The sequence below is a fragment of the Marmota monax genome, unplaced genomic scaffold (assembly GCF_021218885.2).
Source record: "Marmota monax isolate L192 unplaced genomic scaffold, Marmota_monax_Labrador192_F-V1.1 WCK01_AAM20220418_F8-fsc00036, whole genome shotgun sequence".
NCBI classification, from domain to species: Eukaryota; Metazoa; Chordata; class Mammalia; order Rodentia; family Sciuridae; genus Marmota; species Marmota monax.
This window is the reverse complement of record NW_026694491.1, coordinates 5,358,926-5,386,434: the sequence shown is the minus strand read 5'-3', so window position 1 is coordinate 5,386,434 and position 27,509 is coordinate 5,358,926. Positions and strand designations below refer to the sequence as shown.

At 39.8% G+C, this 27,509-nt stretch overlaps 1 protein-coding gene across 4 annotated transcripts in view; it reads right to left on the bottom strand.

The window, feature by feature from the left end:
• Positions 1-27,509, bottom strand: part of Tmcc3 (transmembrane and coiled-coil domain family 3) — a 262,003-nt gene that overhangs the window by 71,021 nt on the left and 163,473 nt on the right. The window lies entirely within an intron of this gene.

The following is a 27,509-nucleotide window of genomic DNA, read 5'->3' as shown; positions in this document are numbered from 1 at the left end:
GTTTAAAGCACTCTTCCAGAGAGAACCAACCCAAGTGCACTGTGATTAGCCCAAGGCAAGGATTTGCTCCTCCCCTTGGAACAGTTGAAAGGATCAGGCTGAAGGAAAATACATTAGTATATTTGGAAAACCTCAGGTCAACTTAGGGGGCTTCTTCAGGAACAGATGGACAGCGCAAAAAACTCATGGAGACCACGTGGGCTCTACTTCCAAGGGTAAGAAGTTCAGTCTCATTCTGTGGGTGTTGAGCAGCTGCTGGAGTTTCTGAACAGGGAAATGACAACATGAGAATAGAAATTTAAGGTGAATCACTGATTAAAGATGGGTAAGAAACACTGATTAGAAAGCCATTGCAAAGACTGAGAATACCCAAATGTCCTTCAGAAGGAGACTAAATAACTAAATCGAGGTAAGTCCATCCAGCAGGTAAGTGTAATAGAATGAAGCAGCCCTCTATGTATAGCTATGTAATTATTTCTAACATATATAGTTAAGTGAAAAACGCAACTGCAGAATAATATATACGGTATTCCACCATTTATGTAAAAACAGAATGCATGTATTTATATATGCTTATACATACACATAATTTATTTCTAATATAATAACCAAGAAACTACAAAAATAAATAGACAAGAAACTGAAGCCAGGAGTGGGGGAAGCAGGCAGCTTAGAAGGCAGAGATGGGAGAGAGATGTATTTTGATTATGTATGCTTCTTAAACTTGAATGGTTGTATTGTGGACACATATTACTATTCAAAAAATAAATAAAATAATTTAAGAGGGTAAACTTACTAAAACCAACTTAAGAATCAGAAAATCTAATCTTAAAGCCAGTCAAGATGTTCAATCAACACTTGAAAAATGCCCCCCTTCCCAATGCACACCTAGCTAACACCAGGCCCAGAAGTTTTTCAGGTAAGTACTTCTAAAAAAGAAAAAAGAGATGACCCAGAGGGTGTGTGTAAGTGACAGAGGGAGATTTTTAGCTAAGGTGGTCAGAGACAGTCTCATAATAAGGCAACATTTGAATAGAGACTTGGGACATGAGGGAATCAGTAATGTAGTAATCTGGAAATATCAGAACAGCAGGTCAAGTGCCCTAAAAAATGGAGAGTGTTCAAGGAAGAGCAAGGTGTCCAGTATTCCCTGGACAAGGTATAGGAGATGAGGCAGAGATGTTTCAGAGAGCCAGGTTACACAGGGCCTTTTGGCTACTTTAAGAATTTTGACTTAACTAGAGAAAGATGGGAAGATGTAGAAATTTTTGAGCAAAGGAGAAGCGAGATTTCCTTTTAATTTAAGGAGGAAACAAAAAAGATCCCTACCTCACAGCATACACAAAAAATCAATATCAGATAAGTCAAAGAACTAAAGGAGAAAAAACCCCACAAAATTATCAGAAGAAAATGGGAGAAGTTCAGTATGATCTCAAGTTATAAAAGGCAAGTCATAGAAAGCATAACCCATAAAGGGTTGACAACACTAAAAATTTTAAAACTTCTGTACATGAAAAGAAGAAATAAAGTAAAAAGATAAGCCACAGGCTGAACTCCAGCTGAAAAATCAATATGGTGAATTTCACAAACAGTACTTAGAAACCAAAAAAGCAAGCCACAGAAAATTGCATACAGTAAATTTTTTTTCATGTAAAATTTAGAAAAATAAATAAATAAATATAAGCAATTTGTTTAGGAAAAGAAAGACAGTAAAACTACTAAGAAAAGCAAGAATATGCTAAACACAAGTTTAAGGACAGTATTTATCTCTGGTGGAGACATCAAGAAGGATTCCATAGGAGAAAGGTACAAGATTATAAATAATACTCTAATAAATTATTGTTGGTACATGGGGTACAGATTCATCCATACACACACAAATATACATACAATCTTTGAGAATAATTAAAAAATTTAAAGGCAACAAGTGTGATGGAATCCTTAATCCTGGAATTCAGATCACTAAAAAACATACTAGCACTTTTATAATTATAAAACTTGCTATAAATGCGAGATAGTCTATTACTGTTAACTAAGTCATTATGTCAAATTGATCTTTCTTTTTTTAAAAAAATATTTTTTCATTGTAGTTGGACACAATACCTTCATTTTATTTATTTATTTTTTATGTGGTGCTGAGGATCAAACCCAGGGTCTCGCACATGCTAGGCGAGCACTCTACTGCTGAGCCACAACTCTAGCCCCTCAAATTGATCTTTCAAAGATCCAGTCTTGAAAATCTGTGAGAATCCATTTCTGAATTTCCCTCTCATTTTCCTGATACTCTAGTTTTCTTTTCCCCTCAGCTACATGAAGTATATTACATAGGGATATGTGTGTGTGTGTGTGTGTGTGTGACTGTGTGTGTGAATAAATTTAGAAGGGCCAGACCTAAGTGAGGTCTCCTACCACTGTTGGGTTTTCAGTTGACGCAAACAGGCATCTACTTTCCCTTTCTATTACTATCTGGGTTCCTTGGGAGAACTCCATCCCCCAATCTTGGAATGCTGACCCTCAATGAGAAGGATTAATTAAAACATTATCAGGCTCACTTAAATTGCAATTAACAGAAGATGTTCTTTTTTAGATCATTTAGATTTATTTCATAAGCTGGTTGCCCAAAAGCTGCTCTGCTGGCACTCTTACAGAATAATTTTAAAAAAAATACACAAATTAGGCTGGAGATGTGGCTCAAGCAGTAGCGCACTCGCCTGGTATGCGAGCGGCCCCAGTTTGATCCTCAGCACCACATACAAACAAAAATGTTGTGTCCGCTGAAAACTAAAAAATAAATATTAAAAAAACTCTCTCTCTCTTTAAAAAAAAAATACACAAATTAAATAGCGCAAGAGCAAACTCCCTAGAAAAGAAAGAAAACAAGCAGTGCTCATCACCATCTGGCTCTTTTTTGGGGGGATGTAGGACCCAAGGGGAAAATAGACCTCCTTTTGTATGGAGGTAATGCCAATGTCTAGGTTTTGAAAATCCAGAGGTTGGGGGAGGGGGATGAACAGAAAGACTGTCTAACAATTCTCTGTCTCTAATGATACTTTCAGAAGCCTCTCTCTGTAGAAAGTAGTGAAAAATATTACACTGTTAAAGTAACAAATACAGTTGGAACAATAAGGAATATAAAGGTTCACACCTAGGGCATGAAATAAGAATTTTCCCCCCAAGTGTAAGGAGCACGAGGCAACATCTGCTAAGCCCCAAAGAACTGGAGCAGGCCTAAAGTTTGGAATATTGGGATAAGGCTTCATAAAGTGGTGGAGTACACATGACTTTTGTGGTTTTGTCTACCCGGCATCCAGCCCCTTATTCTGGAAACAGCACCTAGATTTTCTTTGAGGTCCTGTAGCTCTACTCTTGTTAACCCAAGTTGTTTAGGTGAGGCAGACCACTCCCTATCTCAGGCTCCAAGGAGAGGGCAAGATCTAGCTTTGGCTGATCAGTTATTGTGATGTGTGCAGGGAGGAGCATACAACCTAGTCAGAGCCAATCAGAGTCACCCGAGTTTTGGTGGAGGTGCTGGCAAAGAGCTATACCCTTGAGTGGGCATTGCTAAGCTGGGACAATGTAAGCCTGCTGTCATGTTTGACATCCTTGCTACCATACAGATAGCCTCCCTGTGAAAACACAGTCATGAAATGAAGCAAGATTCCTTAATGAATTGTTAGAGCACCAGAGCCAGACTTTTCCGTTACTTATTGCTACACAACAAACAACCCTATAAGGCATTAGCATACAACAATAACTAGCATTCATTTGCTCAGGATTCTGCAGTTGGCAGCCCTCCAAAGGAGATGGCTTTTCTCCGCGCCATGTGGTACTGCTGGGGTTGGAGTGTGCAAGCTGGCTTCATTCACATGTCAGTTCCTATACGAATGGAGTAGTTGTAATGCCTGGACTAGCCAGGCCTCTATCCCTATTTTTATATGTTTAAAAATTAAATGTTTTTATATTATATAGTCTCTTAGATTCCAGGGGTCCCCTCTCTCCATCAGGGTAGTTGGACTCCTTTACACGGAGGCTGGCTTCCAAGAAAGCAAAACCCAAAGCTGTCAGATCTCTCTCAGCCTAGCCCATAACTGGCAGGCAGTATCACTTTCATCACATTCTATTGGTCCAGAGGAGACAAAAACTGCTTGCATATAGGGATGAGAGAAACTGCTGGCTACCATCTTGATAGTGGATCCATCATGCCAGCCCTGCCTAGACCCTCCTTTCAGTGATACGAAACAGTATATTTCTTTTTCTTTTTTTTGTTTAGGCTCGTTTAGAGATGGAGTTTTGTCTCCAGTAACCTGAAGCATCCTGACCAATACAACATCTCGTGCTAGGTATGGGCAAAGACAGGACAAAGGGCAGCATTTCAAGAGAAGGCAAGAACTCTGGACAGCATGAATAGAGGGACAGAGAATTCCAGCGGGGGTCTGGAGTTTCCTCAGCCACTAACTACAACCTTCACTGGTCTCCATGCCAGATGACCTCCTGTGAGCTGTTAAACTAATTGTAGTATGTACTACTCACTTTAATACAAAAGCTATGTTATTTAAATATTTCAGGTGATAATTTCTATGTGCTCCCTCCCACAAAATGCAGGTTACCTGAAGGAAAGGACTATGCCTTCCAGGTTAGTGTGTATATTCCTGACAGTCCTCAACACAGTATTCAAGACTTACTTGATGAATGAACGAATGGATGAATAAGTTTGAATTAAACATTTATTAAATATCTCCTTATTTTCTAGATATTGAAGTTTTATAAAGTGACTAAGATGTAAGCAAAAGATAGCTTTTGCCCTGACACGGATGGAATGAATAATATATAATGATAAAAACTTGCTGAATGATGAGTGTTGTCAATTTTCAGATATTGAGTAGTTATTGAAGTTTCTGAAGTCGGTTATTTATTAAGCTCCTTTAATGTGACAGGCTCTGTTCCTGATTCTGGGAATGAAAGAATGAGTAAGACATTCTGAAGGAACATCTCATCTAGATAGAGAGACACCCCTAATAAGTTGCTCTAGCTGCTAGTACAATCATGTCCTGGGCACAGTGGTAGGACAAAGGAAGGGAATGATCTCCCAGGTCTTGATCTACTGTATAATCACAGCAGAGAGAAGAAAAGAAACTAAGAAAAGGCTGATTGTGAAAATGCAAACCAAGCCTCTTATAAAAAGTAAAGGAAAATGTGATTCTTTAATATTCCATTTTAATTAAATAGTACAGGGAAGTGTTCCCTTAGGGGAAAAGATTTATAAAAGAATAATATTTTTTTTCCTTAAGAATATAAGGACAGAGAGAACAAAGGAAATAAATCAGATTTTAAAAATTTATTCAACTAGACTGAAGTGAATGCATGCTGATCAGATACACATCTGATGCCTGATAGCACTATTAAAAAATGTTTATGTTAAAGATCAGAAGCTTCCTGGCCTGTTGCAGATATGAAGCTCTAATTTTAACTGCCTAGTTTACAGCCAACTGTAAATGATCACTCTTAACACTTGCATGTAATTTCTAACATGGCATATTTCATATGACTGTAAGGCAACAATCACTGCCATTTACTTAGCATTGGCAATTATCTGGCACATTATCTGGCACAGAAGCCCCAAACTTGCACTTGGCAAGAATTTGATAAAAAACAGGAAAGTACAAAGACTTAACTGAAACTCAGCTGGCTACTAAGCTTGCCTTCTTTCTCTCCTTTTTTGGCAACTGCAAAAATTTGGTGCCATTAATTTCTCAAGTGCAATGATTATCAAAGAAGATTCTACAGACAGCCATCAAGGGTTCTGGAAGCTGGTGGCCAACATTGGCCTTCCCTACAGACTTGAGGCTACGTTAAGAAGTACAAAAATGTATTTCCCTTAACACATTAAAAACGGTTGTTTTGCCAAAGGCCCTGTTAAGAAGATTAAAAGACAAGATGGGGAGAAAATATTTGTAAACCCATATATCCAAAAAGCATAAGGATCTAGAATACAGTAAGAATTCTCTAAACTCAATAGTTAAAAAAAATAATAATAACAATTCAATTTTAAAGTGAGTAAAAGCCATGAACAGAAATTTCACTGAAAAGGATATATGGATGGCACATAAACATACAAAAAAATTTCAATGTCATTATCCATAGGGAAATGCAAATTCAAAACCAAAAGAGAAGTCATTACATACCTATCAGAATGGCTAAAATAGGAAGAGTTATAACACCAAATGCTGGCTAGGATGTGGAGAAACTAGGTAATTCATACAGTGCTTGTGGGGCTGTAAAGTGGTTCAGCCTCTCTAGAAAGCGGTTTGGTGGTTTTTCATAAAATTAAAATATGCAAATACCATTCAACCCAGCAATTGTACTCGTGGCATTTATCCCAGAGAAAAGAAAACATGTACACACGACACCTTTACATGAAGGTTCATAGCAACTTTGTTCATAACCGCAAAATCTGGAAACAGCCTAGACATCCCAACAGGTGAATAAACATCCATACCATGGAATAAAACTCAGAGACAAAAGGGAGCAGTTATTGATATGCAACAGCTTTGAGGAATCTCTAGGGAATTATGGTGAGTGTAAAAAGCCAATCCCTAAAGGTTACATATAGTATGGTTGCTTTTATATAGCATCAATGAAATGATGAAACTATAGAAAAGCAAAATAGATGAACAGCTTCCAGTAGCTAGGCCCTGGAGGGAGTGTTTGCAGGAGGGAGGTGGGTGTGGTTATAAAAGGGCAACTCCAGGGATCTTATGCTGTTGAAACAGTTCTGTATCTCCAGAGTGGTGGTGGATAGAACCTACTTATGTGATAAAACGACACAGAACTAAATACACACAAGTGCCCACACACACTAAATTGAGCCACTAACGATGGCTCAATTTAGGATTTTTCAACTTTATCCAGGCTAGCAATATGCAGTTCTATACTCTCTTGTGACGCTGGGCAGAGGTAGAAAGCTGCAGCTCCCAGCTGACCACACCACCACTAGAGTAAACGACCCGTTCACTGTAGTGGACTGGACAGTTGAACTTACAATGGGGCTATGGAGGCATAACCCCATCATAAGTCAAGGAGCATCTATGCAAGTAAAACTGGGGGAATCTGAATAAGTGGTAGACTGGGCGAATATTAACATGGCATATATAATAAAGTTTTGCAAGATACCATTGGGGGAAACTAGGTAAAGGATTCATGTGATTTACTTGTGTTATTTCTTAAAACAGTACCTGAACCTACAATAACCTCAAAATTAAAAGTTCAGTTAAAGTGCACTGTAAATTTAGGTGCAACTGTGGTCATTTTCACAGAAAAACTTGGGGTTTGGAGAAGGGAAGGGAAAAATACAGCAAGTAGGAGTGGCTGGTATATGGATTTTTCTCTGGGCAAGTCTAATTTCAGAACAAAGTTCTTCCAGGTTCTGGACCCTTGCTGCTAGAGAAGTGGACCTGCTATAGACACCAAGGACAAGGAAATGCTGCGGGTGATGCTCATAAATATGACCATAAACACAAGCAGCTGGCCACAGGCTATGCTGTGTCTTAAGAAGGGCGAACAAGTTAAGAGTTCAGGGCAATGTCTTTTATCCTTGACCCACTCACTGGTGCTAAGCACAGAACCTGGCACAAAGTGGTAATTCTGTAAAGTTTTATGAGCAAATGATTGAAAATTAAGTCCTGTTTTGTTGGGAACATATATTAAAGTTTACAAATTTGATTTGGGTTTGAAATGACTCCTTACATACTGAGTTAATTAATAAAAAATGTACATTTTAAGGTTGAGGACCATATTCCACAAATTTATGTCCAGTTTACTCTGGGGGCTCCCACATTGATTTTGTTTTCTACCATGTACACACAGGTGTACCATGTAACATGAGTGCTATTATTTCTAACCTCTTGACCCTGTTGTTAGAAGGAAAGAGTTTAACTGTCTGATTCAATATATGACTCTTGGCTATTTGCAGTTTCCCAGAAGTCTAGAACAATGTTAGAAAACCTTCCCTTGCACTAAGCACAGAATGTTCCACTCAAAGTTAATTCTGCACTGGAGCTGTGATGCTGTTGGTTCCTACCTCATGCAACCACAGGGAAAGCTGTTCTCCAGGGGACTCTAGCTGACTCCTTTCTAGGCATGGCTGGCCCAAGAGAATTCTTTTTCATTAAACCCAACTGAATCTGAAGGATGAACTAGCTACACACCAGGCACACAATGTCCATGAATTCACTTAGTATTTTATCAACTCACTTTGCAAGATAAGGACAGTGGGAAATGAAACTGCCAGAGAAAGCTGATGTGATGCTTAAACAGTCCAAGTCACGGTCCTATCAACAGGGAGGATGCTGCCTGCTGAGACCCTCCTTGTCCACCATGCTCATCTCCCCTGTCTCTGAATTCTGGCAGTATCCATTCTTCATATCGCTTAAACATTCAGTGATAAGTGATTTTTTGTGCTGTTTCGAGGATGCAGAATGGTACGCTGAGACCGACTGTCTGGATTCAAATCCTGGAGCTGCTACTTACTAGCTATAAGCCTTGGTTCTGGCATTCATAAGCCACGTGTGACAGCTCGCTGAAGATCTGATGTGATAATCATGTTGAGCACTTACAAAATAAGAGCTCAATAAATGTCTGTTGAAAACCAAACCAAACCTAAAGCCTTCCTTCACGTAAATACCTTTCCTCCTCCAGCAAGACCTCCAGGATATGTGCTACTATCCTGAAAAGTGCTCATTAAGGAGGAGGATGGATTTCAGTGACATACATCATCATCATCATAAGTTTGTTAGTGAAACTAGGAAGGAAGCAGAAGTCCCAGCTGAGCTCTGGGCCTGGCTCAGCCTGGATCCGAACCCCAGTCAGTGCTCTTCCTTCAGCCTTTGCTCACACTGTTGCTGTCACCTCAGCGTCTGGAAACCAGCAGAAGGCAAGGAGGGGAACTTCCTCCCTGCCACCACCCTTCAGCCCTCTTCATTCTCCAGGCACTTGCTCCCACAAGAACTTGCTTGTACACTTGGAACAAATAATCCACTTCTAGTAATCTGTCCTGTAAAATAATACAATACAGGAAAAGCTTTGATCATTGAGCAAAGGCTGGGGCGATTCATAATTACTTAAGAAAAACAAAGGACTAATTATATAAATGATGATATAGCCATACCAGAACTGAAGTACAGCTATTGAAAATTATACTTCGGAAGCATATGTAATCATATGAGGAAACACATATAATTGATGTTATAAAACATTATAATAATAATAGGGAATCAGGATAACCCTACCAGATTGACAAAAATTAAAAGTATGACCTTTAGTGCAGGGAATGGCCTGGAGCAGCAGGCCATTTCAGCTGCTCCACTCCTCTGTGAATACCCCAGAGGACACATGCCACCCAGGACACAGGTACAAGCACATTCACCATGGGAACAGGCCCCACCTGGAAGCAACCCACTGTCATCAACAGCAGAATGGGAAAATGCAGTAGTTACTTCCCGATTAAGGAGAGTCATCTATTGCCAAAAATCAAATGATCTATATGAAAATGCTAACTGGCGCCTATTAACTCAATTTACCAAGTAGGGTTTTTCCTGTATATGTAATTAAATGGACTGCTACAGAGACTAGGAAAATGCCGGGTGCAAAGACCAGAAAGACCAACATTTTGGTCTATCTAACCCCAAATGTTCAGGCCAAATGGTCACCAGAAGTCCAAAATATTTTGCTATTGAAGAATAAGAAAAAAACAACTCCTTCATTGCTTTTGTCTTCCTATAGCATCTCTGTAGTTCTCAGCATAGACACAGCAAATGACAATAGTTATTATTTACTCAATCTACCTCATCTGCACCAGGTACTTCAAATACATCAACTTTAAATTACTGCCAAACCTTTGCCTGCTGTATTTATGATGGTAAATGCTATTATGTTTCCAGTTTACTGAGCAGCAACTGGGGCCCCTAAGTAGATTAAGTGATTTGACAAAGGGTATCCAATCAATAACTAGCAAAACTGGAGTCCAAATCCCAGATCAATCTGACTCCAAACCTCATTTATTAGATTTATCTCCTTTATTTAACCTCCACAGGCCTCAACTGTCTCACTGCAGAATGGGGATGATTTTATTCATTAAACAATAATGGTCTATGTAGGCACTGTTGAGAATATGGCCAGGGAGGAGCCTCAATACATAAGGAAACTCCACTATTACAGGCCCCTTCTCAAAAACACTGGACTCCTATGAACTTAACTTGTCTCCACCAGCTATCCGACCTTTTCCTGCTTCTTTCCAAATAATTCAATGAATACCGCCCTATTGCTAATAAACTGTGAAGATGATGTCCACATTCTAACAAGTATTTTTGTTTCCTGTTCTTCCCCAGAAGAGAGAAAAAAATAGAGTTTTCTAAAATAGAAAATTACATCATTATGACTTTATCCTTTATCTGAAGGCTCCTTGTAAATCTTTTCTACCATTTTCAAGTACTTCAAGATCTTCGGGTTCACCTTTCAAGTCTCAGAAAATGAGAAATCAATTCTCAAATCACTGCAGAATGGGGATGAAGTAAAGGTTCGATTTCCTGCAAGTATTCAGAAGTACTCACTGTCCTAGCTGACAGTTTGAAAGATATTCTACAATTCCTTATTTCTCATCTCTTCTTCCCAGATCAGCTGTGGTTCATATACTCCCCCCTGGTTAGTACTTCTAACATTCCACTGATTTTCTTACCATTAACAGGAATGTCTTCATGAAAGGAGACAAATGCTGCATCAGGCACAAGATACAGGGTACCTAGCAGGCAAGCATACTGTCTCCCACACATGCACACGCTTAATGCACATATAAAGGAATTATCAAATGCTATTATGAATGCAACTTGTAGGGTTTTCAGAATTTGGAGTTAACAACAACAAAAACATTATTCCTTTCAACTGCTAACAGTGATCCTCAGAGGTAACAGAAGGAAAAACAAAGATCCAAGAATAGGCTGCCCAGTTTATATAGCTCAATTTTGAATTTCTGCTCCACCCAAAGAAACAGAAAGTCCATAAAATCACTGAGACTTCTGGGCACTCATGATTGCAAAACTGTTCTCTAGACAAGGCTCTACTGAAATGAGGCTTTCCCCAGTTTTCATTGTTTCCTTATAATCCTTTCACAAATGGAATAACCCTTTCATCTAAAAATATCAGAATGTTTTAGATATAATCAATTATAATATAGATTACCAGGCAGAAAATATTTTATTCACGAAACCCAGATTCAGAAACACTTTTAGTTATTAACTATTGTCATTAAATATTTTCTCTCATTTAGATATCAAGATTAACTGTACAATAAATGTTTGTCCCAAACTGTATTGTCCAATAGAGTAGTCAAGAGTCCCCAAGCCACATTTGAATTGTGCCTACTGTTATTCAGGAGCTGAGTTTTAAATTTTACTTAATATCTACCTTGAAGACTGGTACAAAAAACGAATGCAAAATATCTCATTTATACAGGTTGAGGATCCCTTATTCAAAATGGTTGGGACCAGAAGTGCTTCAGATTTCAGATTTTTTCAGATTTTTTAATATCTGCATGCACATAATGAGGTATCTTAGGAATGAGACCCATGTCTAAACCTGAAGTCATTTGTTTTGTATAGCCCTTAGATACATAGCCTGAAGGTAATTTTGTAATTTTTGCTCAAAAACTTCAAATTTTGGAGCATCTTGAATTTTGGGATATTCACCTTGTATTTTTCTTCTTTTTTTGCTACTTGAGATTAAACCCAGAGGTGATCAGCCACTAAGCCACATCCCCAGCCCTTTTTATATTTTGAGACAGGGTCTTACTAAGTTTCTTAGGGCCTTGCTAAAGCACTGAGGCTGGCTTTGAACTCACAATCTTTCTGTCTCGGCCTCCCGAGCTGCTGGGATTACAGGCATACATCACTGTGCCCGCCTAAACTTGTAATTTTATATCAACTACATGACGACATAAACAAAAAATTCCACTTTTATTTAGCTATCAAAATATGAAAACACACAGGCCAATAAGTATTACTATAAGCATGGTAATACTAGTATTATGCATCGTTTTTTTTCTGAAAAATGATCTCTCAGGTCAAAGTTAATCCGCCTTCCCCGGTAGCAGGCTAAGTATAACCTTGACAAAGTATTTATCACAGTCTGGTATATTAAAATTACATAAATCATACCACATTCCCTCTCACAGACTATGATTTTTTTCAAACAGAGGACTCACTTGCTCATTTTAAAAATCCATCAGTCCTCAGCATGCTTCTTGCAATGGAAATCCTTTCATAAATGTTTGAGGATTTGAATACTGTGTATACTGATGTGTCTGAAACTTTCATTTTTCTACAAAGAAAGCCTAAAACTAATATTGAGGTACTCAATGGAGGGAAGGAAAAGATGCAGTATTAAACAGATGTCGACTTTCTCTAAATCAGAACTCGGTCAAAAATGGATTTGTTTTAAAGCCTAATAAGCTTATTTTTAAATTTAACAGAAGAAAAAAGACAACTTGGAGGAAAACAGCATGGAGAGTGGGAGCAGGCACCCATAGTGCACCCTCCTTATCATAGCACTGGATGTTTTTATCAGCAATAGTAATCAAGTTCCCACGACGAGGAACAGGGATACAGGCCAGTGAAGAGAGAGCTCAGAAATATGCTCACGTGTCTATGGAAGCACAGTCTAGCACACAGGCAGCTATAATAATGGGGAATGGAAACAACTGGTAATTCATACAGAAAAGAAATGAAACTGCAATAGATTGCTGAGTACCAAACCATAATAAAAAATTCAGGTACAATTTTTTTATCTTTGAAAATTATACATCATATTTTTTTTATTACTGAGAATTTACTGGGAATTCCAAATGGACTGTATAATATAAAAATTACATATTGATATCCATTATTCCTATCCAATCAATAGACATAAATAGGAATGAATCAACAGAAATAAAAAAAAAAAGAAATGATGGTTTTTAAGAACTTATCTAGAAGATGCCTGCACAGCGGGGTATGTAAACCGTGTTCTTTTTTCTTCTTTAATGAATTAAGCAGAAGTCACTTTTGGCTTTCTAAAGGTCAAACTTTCAGAACTGAGGTGGAAGACACCAAATACAAGGGAGGACTCAGTGACTGCACAAAGTATTGCAATGACTTTTTTGAAGCTAACTGTGTGAAGCTGTGACCACCATCCATGAACAGTGACTGCTCCATACTATTCTTAGCCCCTCCCCACGTGCCTCTGTCTGCGTCGTTGGCAACTGAGCCCAGCTGGGTTTCATCTCTACTCACCTGAACCTAGGTGGGTTACCCTCAGCATAACTCTATCCACCAGACATTCTGAGTATTCAGCATCAATGTGGTGACGGCTGTCTTTGGATGCTGTGGGCTTGTTACATTTTGGCATGCCTAAGCCTGTTATGACATTTCTTCCTTTGGGAGAAAAAGGTTTCAAGCACATTATGTTCTAGGTCAGCTCTCTACTGAGTTTACTTTCCACTTGAGAGTTGTTTCACCGTTTTCTAGATCGCTGTCTTGGAGTCTCCTGTTTGAACCCTGGTGGTCTATAATGCAAACTGGTACTGCTGTGCATAGCTGCAGTAAGCCGTCTTGGGTTGACATGACAAACCACCACAGACTGGTGGCTTAAACAACAGAAGTTTGTTCTCTCTCAGTTCTGAAGTCTGGAATTTCAAGATCAAGGTGGCACCAGGTTTGGTGTCCCTAGCACCCTCTCCTTGGCTTGCTGATAGCGGTGTCGTCACTGTGAGAACATGACTATCTCTCCATGCACACACCCTGGTGTTTCTCAGTGTGGCTACCTTCCTCTTCTTATAGGGACATCAGTCATATGGATTAAGGCCCAATCTAACAGGCTTGTTTCAACTTAATCTCCCTTTAAAGGCCCTAACTCCAAATGCATTTGAGGTGCTGGCAGTTTGGGTTTCACTGTGTGAATTTTAGAGGACAGAATTCAGGCCCTAACACCACTTATGTGATAATTCATTTTGGCAGGTATATGTAAGTAGCTGTGCTGTGAGTCAAGGAGCAGAGACAGCTGGGGAATGAGAGAGAAGGGATTCCTAAACCTACAGAGAAATGCCATGACTCTGGAAATATAAAACCCCGACTTCTTAGGTTGAAAATGCTCATTTTGATTGTGTGCTCTCTTCAACTCTTACTTTAATTTTACATAAAGACAGAGTTACATAAAGAATTCCATCAAAAGATAACTAGAGAGGTAATTATCCATTAAATGTCTTTGACAGTTCCTCCGGAACCCTTCTTTTCTCCTTCGGAACAGTTACAATTCTCAGAGTGCTACCTACCCCTCTGCATAAAACGTGAAACGTCTCATGACGAGTGGACATAAAGGGAGTGTGGGCAGAGGAACAGAAGACGGGGACAAGGGAAGCCAGTGAGTGGAGATTTCCAAAGAAAGACATTCAGTCAGAAAAATGCACCTGCTACTGAGAGGTAGCACCCTGCTACCGGGGCACTGATTTGAATGCGACACCAGGGCAGCCCTGAGAAAAAGAAGTACCAAGTTTTTATAAGACCCAGTGGTTCACTTAGGAAGTGAAATGTAAATCTACTTAACAAAACCTGGGAGACAATGTCATAGCAAATGTCGGGCAAGACTAAAGTTCTGCCATTATGGTTGGGCTTCTCAGATCAAATGAAAGTATCCCCAAGATTTGGCCATAAGGTTAGCAAAGGATTTGACAGTACTAGATTCTGGTATTACAAGCCTATAACATGCCTAACTCAATATATTTAAGGAGCTGTGACCAAAGATAGGATTTTATAATTAGATATTGATTTATATTGGATTTCTTGGTCTGCTTCAGAGTTTGGACTCTCTCCAGGATTACTTCCCTGCCAATTTCTAGGTAGCTTATAGCAATTTTAAAAGTACCTCCAAATATACATTTTCAACAGATGGGATTATTAAATGCCTAGTGCAAACAATGATCCATAGATGTGTTACCACCCACCAGTAGACAAAGCAGAGCTTCTTTCTGCTCCACTCTCATTCCAATAAATATTTACACCCTTTCAATTACTCATTTCACAACTGCAGGATATGGAATTCCATTGCTCTTTTAAGATGAATGCAAGAAATTGTTAATGCTTTCTGGATTTCCCAATAAATTTGTTCTCGGAAGAATTTAACTTGTTCTCTGAAGAATCTTTAGCATAAAGAATACATATAGTTCATGGTTGGTACCTATTTTCATTTACATATCACCCATAGGAATAATTTGTTTAAATATTTAAATTTTTTGTTTTTTTCAGTATTAAACCTAGGACCTCACACAGGCTAGGAAGGAAATATTCTACCAACTGAGCTTCATCCCCAGCCCTTTATTTTTATTTTTTTAGACAGGGTTCTGCTAAGTTGAGCAGGCTGGCCTCAAATTTCTGATCCTCCTGACTCAGCCTCCCAAGTAGCTGGGATTACATGTATACATCACTACTCCTTGTTTAAAATATTTACCTTAGAATTATCAAACTTTTCAGAATGAATTTGTGATCCAGCCTTTCTTTCTTTTTTTTTGTAAATATTTATTTTTAGTTTTAGGTGGACACAATACTTTTATTTTATTTTTATATGGTGCTGAGGATCAAACCCAGTGCCCTATGCAATCTACCACTGAGACACAACCCCCAGCCCCAAGCCTTTCTTTCTTAGATGAGAAAACTGAAGCGTGTAAAATGACTTCCTACTAAGTGGCAGAGCTGCAGCAGGAGGCAGGAGAAGAGGGAGAAGAGACACATGGGAATATGGAGTCATCAATAAAGCTGGTGGGTGGCCAGGTCTGAGTCTATGTGCTTTCACAGACACACCTTGTAGTAAGCATCCTTGTCACAGGCTAAAAGCAGTGGGGCTGAAACTGAGAGGGGTTAAGAAACTTGTCCTCTTGGAGTAATTGATTTAAATCCAAGTCTATCTGATACCCCAACCCAAGGCTTTTCAACTTCTCTATACTTTCTAAGAAAATAGACAGAACCAAGTTAGATTATTAAATTCAAAACTGATATTTACAATAGCATTTTATAACATTTGAATCAATGGCTTCTCAAAACCTTAAGTTTATTTCTTACTATTCAACCTCTAGATTGTTAATGGCTTCTGTTTTGGCAGCATAACTGACATTTAATTAAGAAAGTATGAATTAATACATAATTAGGTGAAAATCAAGTGAAATATTGGCTTTTAACCTTAATTACTTAATGATGAAAAATGTTACGATCTTTTGGGCCTTTTTATTTTGACTACATTATTTAAATGAAAATGTAATGCAACACTCTTTAGCATGTCTTACCTGAAAAGAAAATTTACCAAGTATGTCTTACATGCCTAAAACCTAACATTCATGTTGAGACACATGAAAAGGTACAAAAATCAGTCAGTAACAGACTCAAACTCAAGACTATCTGACCCTGGAAAGTATGTCTTTTTATTCAATAACATCTCCCTGGTAAAAGGACAAATATACACACAAAAATATAGAATGCATGTTTCAAACAAGCAGACTTAGAAGTGAAAGCTCCCTGGAACCTTGTATTTTGCAGAACTTAACAGTCTTAGTTGGAAGATGTCTTATCAAACTGGGCACTTGGTGCTTGATTTCTGTGATCCTATTAATTAGAAATATTTTCACTTGGCAGAGAGAATAAATAGTTTGGCAACTTACTCATCTACATCTGAACTATCAAAATAGTTGTACCACAGTAATGAGACCTAGTGTTCCACACCTATTGACCCAAAGTGCTACGGACACAAAGGTCATCCTTAAATCCCCCGATGGAGTGTCTGAAATGCATGATTGATTAGGTGAGAGTGTGACCTATTACCACTGACATAAATACAGCTTAAAGGGCATGTGCTGTTGTCAGGAGCCAATGGCATACATAATATTAGTTTTCAAATGGCAGCAGGTAATACTCATGAGGAAACTTTTTGTGCTCTGCTCACATTTAATGTACAATTTTAGAGTCTAAGATTAAAGCTGTTTTCCCTTAATAATACTTAATTTTCTTTTGAATCACAGAGAAAATCTAAGTCTGTCCCTGGGTCATCATCAGTAGAATAGAAACCTGGAAAGGAATGGGCCCCTTTGTTTCATGTCATCATGGCCATAATTAGGCAGTGTTTTTTCAGAAGAGAACAAAAAGGTTCCAGGAACAATGACCTTGTTGCAGTTTGGTAATCTAGACTGGTGTTCTGGCAAGCCCCATTCTTATTCTTTTGAAATCTCAAGATAGCCTCTCAGTTGCCAAGAGTATATTCCGTAAATTAAATCCACTTCCTCTCAGCATTTTAAATCCCATTTGTATCCCGGGAGAAACACACATTTCCTGAAGAAAAGGAGACAGGTCTTGAAAAAGGAAGCTGATAAGCTGGAGACGGGCTTTTCCAAAAGGGAAGAAACCTGGCACGCTCAGCCTACCCCAGAGGAGCCCGGAAGCCTGTCCTTCATTTCGTGAATATTACCATACAAAATGCAAAATGACTGGTGCCCCAGCAATCAACTCCATGTGATGTATCTGCAGCTTCAGATGGCAACCTTGGGTGTGTGCGGGGGAACAAAAAACATCTTTAGGTCTGGGGGTTTATGAAGATACTTTCTATTTTCATGATCCCTGATGCCCCTTTGACCCCCAATTCAGGAAAAGCACTTTGAGTGTTCAGGCCTACACGGTGAGGAACCCTATTTTGCTGGATTAGGTATATGAAGTCTTTAGTTTATAAAACAGTACCAAGTGAAATGAAGCTCATAAAAAGACACAGACACAGACGTATAACTAACTGTACCTCCATGTGATTATTTCAGCTTTCCTGTCCTTATTTCACCACCTGCCTTTGGAAACCTGCTTCCACTTCTGAAAAGGTGCAGTTTGGACAACTACTATTCTTTTCTCCTGATAATGAGATGCATCAGCAGATCAATGAGAATGGCAATTTCCATCTTCACTTGGCAAACACTTTACAAAACACCCTAACATTCACATTAAAACTCAAGCAAAAGAGACGGGTCAATACTTCCTGAGGGCCTTGGGGGTACAGGGACACAGAAGCTGAGGGGAGACCAGCAACACAGCCTAGCTGAACAGCACTGGTCAGGTGCATTGTGAAAAGAAAGAGGGAAGAAAACAGAGGGTGTGATGTGGGCATGTCAGGGGAGAATTCACCAGATCTAGGAGTTGGGAAGGATTCCTGATGCCATGGTCAGGATCGGCTGGGCCCCCAGAAGCTCATATTCAAAGGCAATGGGAGCTTTAAGAAGTGGGGCCTAGTAGGAGGTAACAGGGTCGTGACCACCATTGTGAAGGGATTAATTCTGGTTTCAAGGAGTGGATTTGTTCTCATGAGAGTAGGTTGCTATAAAAAAGTGAGCCTGACCCCTACCCACTTTCTTGCTTCTTCTTTCCCTACTTTCTTGCTGCTTCTTTCACTCCATGCAGCCAAGGGGCCCTGGCCAGATGCCAGTGCCATGCTGTCATGGTCTTTGACCTTTCCAGTCACTAGAATCATGAACCAAATAAACCTCTTTCCTTTATACACTACCTAGCCTTGGTTATTTTGTTATAGTGACAAAATGGGTGAAGACACCTGATAATGAGATGTTTAAGTTGGTGCCTAGGGGAAGAACAATTTTTAAGTGGGTGCAGAAGAGGTACAGAAAGACAGCTAATACACAGATTTAATGTAATTCCTATTAAAATTCCAATGACATTCTTCATAGAAATAGAAAAACCAATCATGAAATTTGTATGGAAAAATAAGAGGACTAGAATAGCCAAAGCAATCTTCAGCAAGAAAAGTAAAGCAGGGGTGCATCACAATATCAAACCTTACATTATTCTACAGAGCTATAGTAACAAAAACAGCAAGGCACCAAAACAGACATTAAGACCAATGGTACAGAATAGAAGACATAGAGACATACCCATGTAAATACAAAGGTGCCATAAACATACATTGAAGGAGAGATAGCCTCTTCAACAAATGGTGCTGGGAAAACTCGAAATCCATATGTAGAAGAATGAAATGAACCCCTATCTCTGCACAAATATCAACTCAAAGTGGATCAGGGAGTTGGCATTAGACCAGAGACCCTGCACCTACTAGAAGAAAACGAAGGCCCAACTTTCCATCACAGCAGCTTAGGAACCAACTTCCTCAACAAGACTCCTAAAGTTCAAGAAGTAAAATCAAGAACCAATAAGAGGGATGGTATCAAACAAAAAAACTTCTTCACAGCAAACAATCAATAACATGAAGAGAGAGCCTACGGGAGAGAATCTTTGCTACCTGTATCTCAGATTGAGCATTAATCCCTATGATTTATAAATAACTCAAAAACCTTAACACAAATAATAATAATAATAACCGAATCAATAAAGGGGCAAAGGAACCGAAAGGCACTTCACAGAAGAAGAAATGCAAGTGGTCAACAAATACACACAAAAATATTCAACTTCTCCAGCAATTAGAGAAACTACACTTAAATTTCCTCTCACTCCAATCAGAATGGAAATTACCCAAAAAACAAATAATAGCTGGGTATGGTGGCTATGCCTGTAGTCCAAAGCAGCTTGGGAGGCTGAGGCAGGAAGATCTCAAGTCCAAAGCCAGCCTCAACAACTTAGCAAGGCCCCAAGCAACTCAGAAAGACTCTGTCTCTAATAAAATATAAATAAGGGCTGGGGATGTGGCTCAGTGGTTAAGCACCCCTGGGTTCAATCCCTGGTACCAAAAAAAAAAAAAACAAGTAACAATAAATTTTGGTGAGGATGTGGAGTAAAAGGTATACTCACACAATGTGGGTGGCAAATTTATGCAACCATCTGGAAAGCAGAAACTTGGAACGGAACCACCATTTGACCCAGTTATCTTACTTCCTGGTATATACCCAAAGGACTTAAAATCAGCATAGTATAGTGACGCAGCAACAAAAATGTTTAGAGCAACTCAATTCACAATACCTAGGCCATAGAACCAACATAGGTGCCTTTCAACAGATGAAAGGATAAAGAGAATGTGGTATATATACACAGTATTACTCAGCCATAAAGAAGAATGGAATTATGTCATTTACTGATAAATGGATGAATTTGGAGATGATCATGCTAAGTGAAATAAGTCAATCCCCCAAAACCAAGGCCCAGTGTTCTCTCTGATTTGTGGATGCTTACACACAATAAGGGAGGGAGGGAAGAATAGAAGTTCATTGGATTAGACAAAGGGGAGTGAAGGGAAGGGAGGAGGAATGGGAATAGGAAAGACAGTAGAATGAATCAGACATTACTTTCCTATGTTCATATATGAATACACCACCAGTGTAACTCCACATCATGTACAACCACAAGAATGGGATCCTAATTAGAATAAGTTGTACTCCACATATGTATGCCAAAATTCACTCTACTGTCATGTTTATCTAAAAAGAACAAATTAAAAAAAGAGAAAGACAGCTAAAGGGAAAATGATACATAATTGAGAAAGGAAACAAGCCTAGCATAGCTGGAAAGGGTTAAGGGTGTGGCTGCGGAGAAGGAAAGTACAAGAGGGCTTAGGGCCTGGTGGGCCAGATGAGAAAATAGGGCATCATTGCCACAGCAACTGAAAGTCATTGGCTGGTTCCATGCAGAGGAGTCGTATGATCAGACTGTCATAATTACTTGTTGTTTTAGATCACTGTGGCTGCAGCTGGCATAAATCTGGAAACTATGCTGTGTTAGCTTTCTTTCTAGTAAAATTAAATAAAGAAGTAAACAAGCATATTAAAAAACTTCTTAATTAGGTAGTGAGGTGCTCTGAGTAACAGGACATAGGTATAAAACTATTATCCAAAACAACAAAGAAATGGGCTTCCTGTGATCAAGGAAAGATGTTGAAATTCTTATTGGAGGTTAAAAAAAGCAAGCATTCTTGATTCTGGGAAAGAACACGCTGGTCATGCAAATGTTAGTGGGGTACCTACTGACCCTTGGGTAGCTCTCCACTCCAGATAATCCAAAAGCACACAGTTGAGATGATATCAAGATTGCTTTTACTAACTACAGAGCTGCCCCCATGTGAGAAAGGCACATCTTTAGAATTTCTTTCGACAGCTCCTCACGAATTTCTACCTCTTTGCACAGATATTTGACATTCCATCTGCAGGTGGGGTGTGGAGCAGGTGCAGCCACCTGGCAGGACTTACTGCTCTAGGCTGGGCAAGAAGTGAGTGAGGCTGATGAGACAGCCGCCGGGTGGGTGCATGCATCTGAGAGATGTTTGTGGAGGGAGACAACAGGACTCAGTGGTTCCCTGGATGTGAAGTGTTACAGGAAGGATGTTCCATTATGTTCAACAAAAAGCCAGTCTCAGAAAATCAAGAGTTGTATGTTTTTCTCTCCTATGTGTGAGGTGGGGGGAGAGCACATGAAAATAGGAGAGACAGTAGAAGAATAGAGGAAGGGAACCCAGGAGAGTGAAAGGGGAAGTTTCAGGGATTAGAATGGACCAAATTCCACGTATGTATGAATATGTCACAATAAATTTTACTATTGTGTACAATTACAATAAAATAATTCATTTAGCAACCTAAATGAATACATAAATACATCAATCAATCAATAAAGAATGAATGCTCCACAAAATAAAAGATGCTCTGAAGAGGACTCTTAAGCGGTGGGTGCCACTTGCTGAAATGTGGGACAGGTAGGCCAGAGAGGTGGAGAAGCACTGATGACCTGTGGGTGTACTAAGCACAACCCCTGTGTAGTTGGAAGTAGGCAGACAGATATGTCCTGGAAGTCTAAAGAGACACAGGAACAAGACTTCAGAAACACAGACACTATTTCAAGCCAGGTGTGGTCTAGAAGAGAGGGCAAGATGGAAAAGGAGGGGCCAGGACAGACACAGAGAAATGCTGGACTGTTTCAACAGTCTCCTACCCGGGCTCCTGCTTCCACCCTGCATCCCTCACAAAGTCCTTACTCTGCCTGAAAAACACCACAGAACCTTCTCTGATAAGGAGGCTTCTCTGACCTCCTCTTCACCCACCTCCATACCCCACCCTGTCCCTGGCTCACTCTGCTCCAGCCATACTGGCTTTCTTGCTGTTCTCAAATGGATCAAGAATTCCCTCCCTCAAGGACTGCACACCGGTACGACTGTTTCTAGACCACATGTATCACTCCTTCACTCCCCTTAGGTCTTTAGTTAATATCCCAGGCAATTGGTGAGGACCTCCCAATCTTATTGTAAATTACAACACCCAACCATTCTTCTTTCTCTGCCTTCTGAAACTTAGCATCTTCATATAATATACATTGTTATACAGCATAATAAATATATCTATAACAAATATATAATGAATAACGTAACTATAATAATGACATATCCTAACATACACTATGATACATGTTATGCCATTTACAATGGTCACCCCTTACCTGTGGTTTTGCTTTTGGCAGTTTCAGTTCCCCACCATCAACCACCGTCCAAAAATATTAAATGGAAAATTCCAGAAAAAAAATAATTCATAAGTTTTAAATTGTGTACCATTCTCAGTAGCGTGATGAAATGTTTACACCATCCTGCACATTCAGCCTGGGACATGCAGCATCCCTTTGTCCAGTTTATTCACACTGCATATGCCACCCACCTATTAGTCACAAACTACAGATCAACTGTCACAATATCATAGTGCTTGTGTTTTACTTAATAATGGCCCCAAAGCACAAGAGTGGTAATGCTGACAACTTTATTATTTAAATGTTATTATAACTTCTATTTTATATTATTATTCCTAATTTCTTACTGTGCCTAATTTATAAATGAAACTTATCATAGGTATGTATACATGTATGAGAAAAAAACAGTACACACAGTATATACATGGCTCAGTACTACTCAGTTTCAGGCATTCACTGAGGGTCTTGGAACATGTCCCCCATGAATAAGGGGGCTCTACCACACACAAATCATTATATGGTATATTATACAGTAATTATTAAAATTTCCCACCTATAGGGCTGGGGCTGGGATTCAGTGATAGAGCGCTTGCCTAGTACAGGTGAGGTACTGGGTTTGATCCTCAGCACCACATAAAATATATATATGATTCCCGCCTCCAAATATAACTCCATGCTCATTGCTATATTAAGCCAAGAAAATTTCTTGGCATGATATACACTAAAGTGTTGCAGAATGAAAAAAAAATCCAATGCTTTATAAAAGCATAGAGGAATAAAAGGGATCAGAGGTATAGAGGAAAATAAGAAAATACAGTGTCACAGAAACCAAAAGCAGAGCGTGTGGCTAGAAGCAGAAGTTACCACTTCTTGGCTGCTTATCCCTGCAGCAGACACTGTGTTCATCACCTCCCACAAACCATCTCATTTAGACAGCGTTACAATCCTGTGAGGAAGTGCTACCCTCATTTTACAAATAATTTAGAAAAGTAACTCTCCCAAGGACACAATGTGTACTAGTTCTGATAAACAGAGGAAGCAAACTGCACCTTAAGACTGTTCATTGAATTGGTTCTCTTGGAGACTACTGATGACCTTCACAGAAACTTCCAGACTGGAGAAGAGCAATAAAGGGGAGGGAGGTGAGGAAATGAGAACAGGAGTCAGCCAACTCTCTCCACAGTCAGCTGAGAAGAGGAGGAGGAGGAGGGGGATAGGGCCATAGTTTGGGGAGCGAGGGTGTCTAAGAATAAAGTTTTATTATTTTGGATGACAACAAAATAATTTGAATTTCTAAAACCCAACCCCTTTCTGAATGTTGGTTAGCACCTCTACCGTGAGGAATCAGCATAGATGATGTATTTGTTTTCACTGCTCCCTGCTCCAAAGAAATTTGAATTTTGCTTCTAGGTGTGGTTTTTTAAAAATACTTAGTTACGTGTTAAATTTGCTTTCCACATCCAAGAAGATGATGAAATCTACAGAAGAGAAGGTGTGTTACTGGGTACACATAACAAAGAAACAAAAAGATGACCTACTTTGGTTTTCTTGGGAAGCTAAAATATCAGGACTTAAGAAAAATCAATCAAGTCATACTACTTGGTAGCCATGTGGTGGCCCACACTTGACACCTGTAGGCAGATGACCTAGATGGCTGCTCCTTCTGGGCTACTTGCTGTCTGATTTTGTCACCTTGTGCAAGTGGCCCATCTTCAGTGTCAGTATCTTCTATGGATCAAGTGGATCATTTTATATGTTCTCTTGGTTCTGGGGAAAAACAGATGAGGTGGCACCAAGTAAGAATCCCCTATGTGAATGCAGAAAATTCCAAATATCTATTGTGATTGAAGGTAAGTGTTAAAAGAGACTTAAAATGTCCACAAACCTGCTTTGATGTGCATCCAAACATTCAGCACCCAATTCAGGATTAAAAACAAAATTCAATGGTAGCTTGACAATGCCAAATACCGCATGTTGGGAAAGACCTGCGTATTTATTTTGCATTTCCACAACTGGTGCTGTTGAAGGAGATTTACTGCAAATCAGGTCAATCCAGGCCTAAGCTTGTGGCCATGTCCGTTCTCTAAAAATGCTCAAAATGGGACATACTTTCCCTGGATTTGACAATATACCTATTCTAGACGCAACTCCTGCCAGAGGTGATTCTCATCCTTGAGTTTATTGACCAAAGAAAAACCAGTATGTCCAGTCTAATTACAGACCAGCCAAGCTTCAAGACTCTCCTTTAAATACTTCCCATATCAGGCTTCACTTAGGGCAAGACGACACATGACTGCAGCTCTGTACAATTCCCTAGCCATCCATTTCTGACAGAAACATACATCTGGCCTTCTCCAGCTACAGGGACAAAGAAAAAACAGAACAATTAGGCATTTATTTTTTATCCTCTTCTAATTTAAAAATATTCAGTCCTTCCCTTTAGCAGTCATTTGTAATTTTCATTACAAATATTGAAAAGAGTGAAAGCAGGTGAAGGTGGTTGATTGTGTTATAGGGACCAAACATATCAAGCACTTCCCTTATGTAACATCCTGGGTTCCAAGAACCTCTGAATGGGAGTGAACCAATCCCACTTATAAGAATGAGATATCAGTTAAAATCACCAGCTCGGCATAAGTCTTTAGGACACTCTCTTGTATCTCTACCAAAGGAGACTGGCTCCCTTCCTCTTCCTGTCTCCCACCCTCAGCAATGCCTGGAGCCCTAGACTGCCCCATGACAGTCACACCCATATTATCAGTTAGCCTTTAAAACTCGAAGGAATTCTTGTCTTGTGATTCTTGGTGAGGACCAAAAGTATTATAAATGTAAAAAAAAAAAAAAAGCATATTTTAGTGACTACTGGATTCTGGATTATATGACCATCACTGGGGCAGGGGTGTAGCTCAGTGGCAGGGTGCTTGCCTGGCATGTGTGAAGCTCTAGCACCTGCCAAACTCCTTCTAATGGTCTCTCCTATGGTCCCTCACCTGCTGTACCTTGGCCATGCTGCGTCATTCACCACCCGCTTCCCTCCCGCCTCCTAGCTTGTGCTTCTGCAGGTGGTTACTCCTGCTGGATGGAATGACCCTCCTCCCTCACAGAAGCTCTTCCTCATCTTAAGTGTAAGAGTTAAGTGACAAAGAGCCTTCCTGGGGGAAGACCTGAAGCACCAATCAAACCTGAGTGCTTTTTATAATGTCCTGCTGAGGAGTGGACAATTGGGGAGGAATACGACGGAGCAAAGGGTAGGAGGAAAGTGGAGTCAGCTGGGGAGAACACAGCAAGGCCTGTTCACTGGAGTCTTCTCCCTGTGCCTCTGTCTTCAGGGATAAGGATACAGGGCAGTCACCTCTCCCACAAGGGTCTTCAAGTGCTCTTCAAGAGAGAGGAGCAGAGGGAAAGTCAGAGTAACCATCCTGCTTCTGCTGATTCTCAAATTTATTCAGCTTCAAATATTCAGTGTGCTAGGGTGCCATGTTTTGGGGTAGTGTGTCCTAAACCCCATCGAGGGATGTTATAAGAATAGAGCTGGCACATAGAAAGTATTACATGAGTGTTTGCTATTATTATTGGATGGTCATGTGACCCAAACCTGTCAACAATACTCAGTTCCAAACTTCTCTGGAAACTACTGGGAAAGAGATGTTCCTGCAAGTGGTGCTAAATAATAAATATGTAAGCAGAGGACCACTAGACACCACCCGTGGAGAAAGCCCTCCTGAGACTAAGACTCTCATAGGGGAACGAGGCTGAGATGGAGACAGAGTGTGAGACCTGTACGCAGTCATGCCTGGATATCTAGTGTGGGGTTTTGCAATGATATGGGCTATTAGCTTTTCTTCCATGTGTAAGCCAGTTTTAGTTGTTTTTTTAATCTCCTACAAATAACAGGATTCTGACCTCACTTTATCAAGATATAATTCACATGGCATACATTTTATCTAACAAAGCCTACAATTCAGTGGATTCTATGCATACTCATAGAATTGCGCAACCACCACAACATAGGAGTTTTGATCCAAAAGTCTTCCAAGAATGCTCCTCAGGCATATGCCAATCTGCCACCAGTTTTTTGTTTGTTTTTAAGAATTTAATCTTGATTTTATTCATCTGTTTTTATGTGGTGCCTCATCTTGCTAGGCAAGCATTCTAATGAGCCCCAGCCCTCGAGCCGCCATTTTTTTTTTCAGTACTGGGGATTGAACCCAGCGGCGCTCTATCATTGAACCACATCCCCAGTCCTTTCTGTTTTTTGGAAACACGAAGTTGCCCAGGCTTCCAGGGAGACATGGAAGCCACTGGGTAGAAAAGTCTGGTATCTGAGACCTCCCAGTGGCAATCCTGCTGGTTTGAGACCGCCCACTACAGTGACTTCCTACTCAGCTCTGTCAGGTTTAGCACTGCACTGGAGATGTGGTAACCAGCTAGAGTCACAGAGCCACTGAGCCACACAGCCTCTCAGAGGTGGGTGTGGCTTGCCAAGATGCCAATCAACCTGTTTGCAGCAAGACTCCTCCCACTTATCCCTGCCTTTGACTACTCCCTAAAATAAAGAACCTGAGCCATTTTCTAGTTGTTCAGTTTCAGCTCCTAACAGGACTGGAGAATCTATCAGGCGCTCCTCTTTGAACCTAATTTCTGGTTCTGTATCTTATTTCTCTACTAATTATTTCAGACTTTCTTTTTCTCAGGTGGCTCATAACCTTCTGAGCAGGAAACTACCCTGGCGAGGTACTGGCCACCCCATGATACAGGCTGGCCTCAAATTTGTGATCCTCCTGTCTCAGCCTCCCAAGTAGCTGGGATTACAAGGCTGTGCTGATATTCCCAGCTCCAAAGTCACCACAAATTGAAATTACTTTTGAAACTGGAATCCTTGGCTTTTTGACTTGAAAGTAACTTAAAGCTCACCACCCTGTAATGGGAAAGTAATGAACCAGGACCTAGAACTCCTACTTTCTTTTGAGAAACATTAGAAAATCCCTTGGTCTCTTCATATTTTAAATA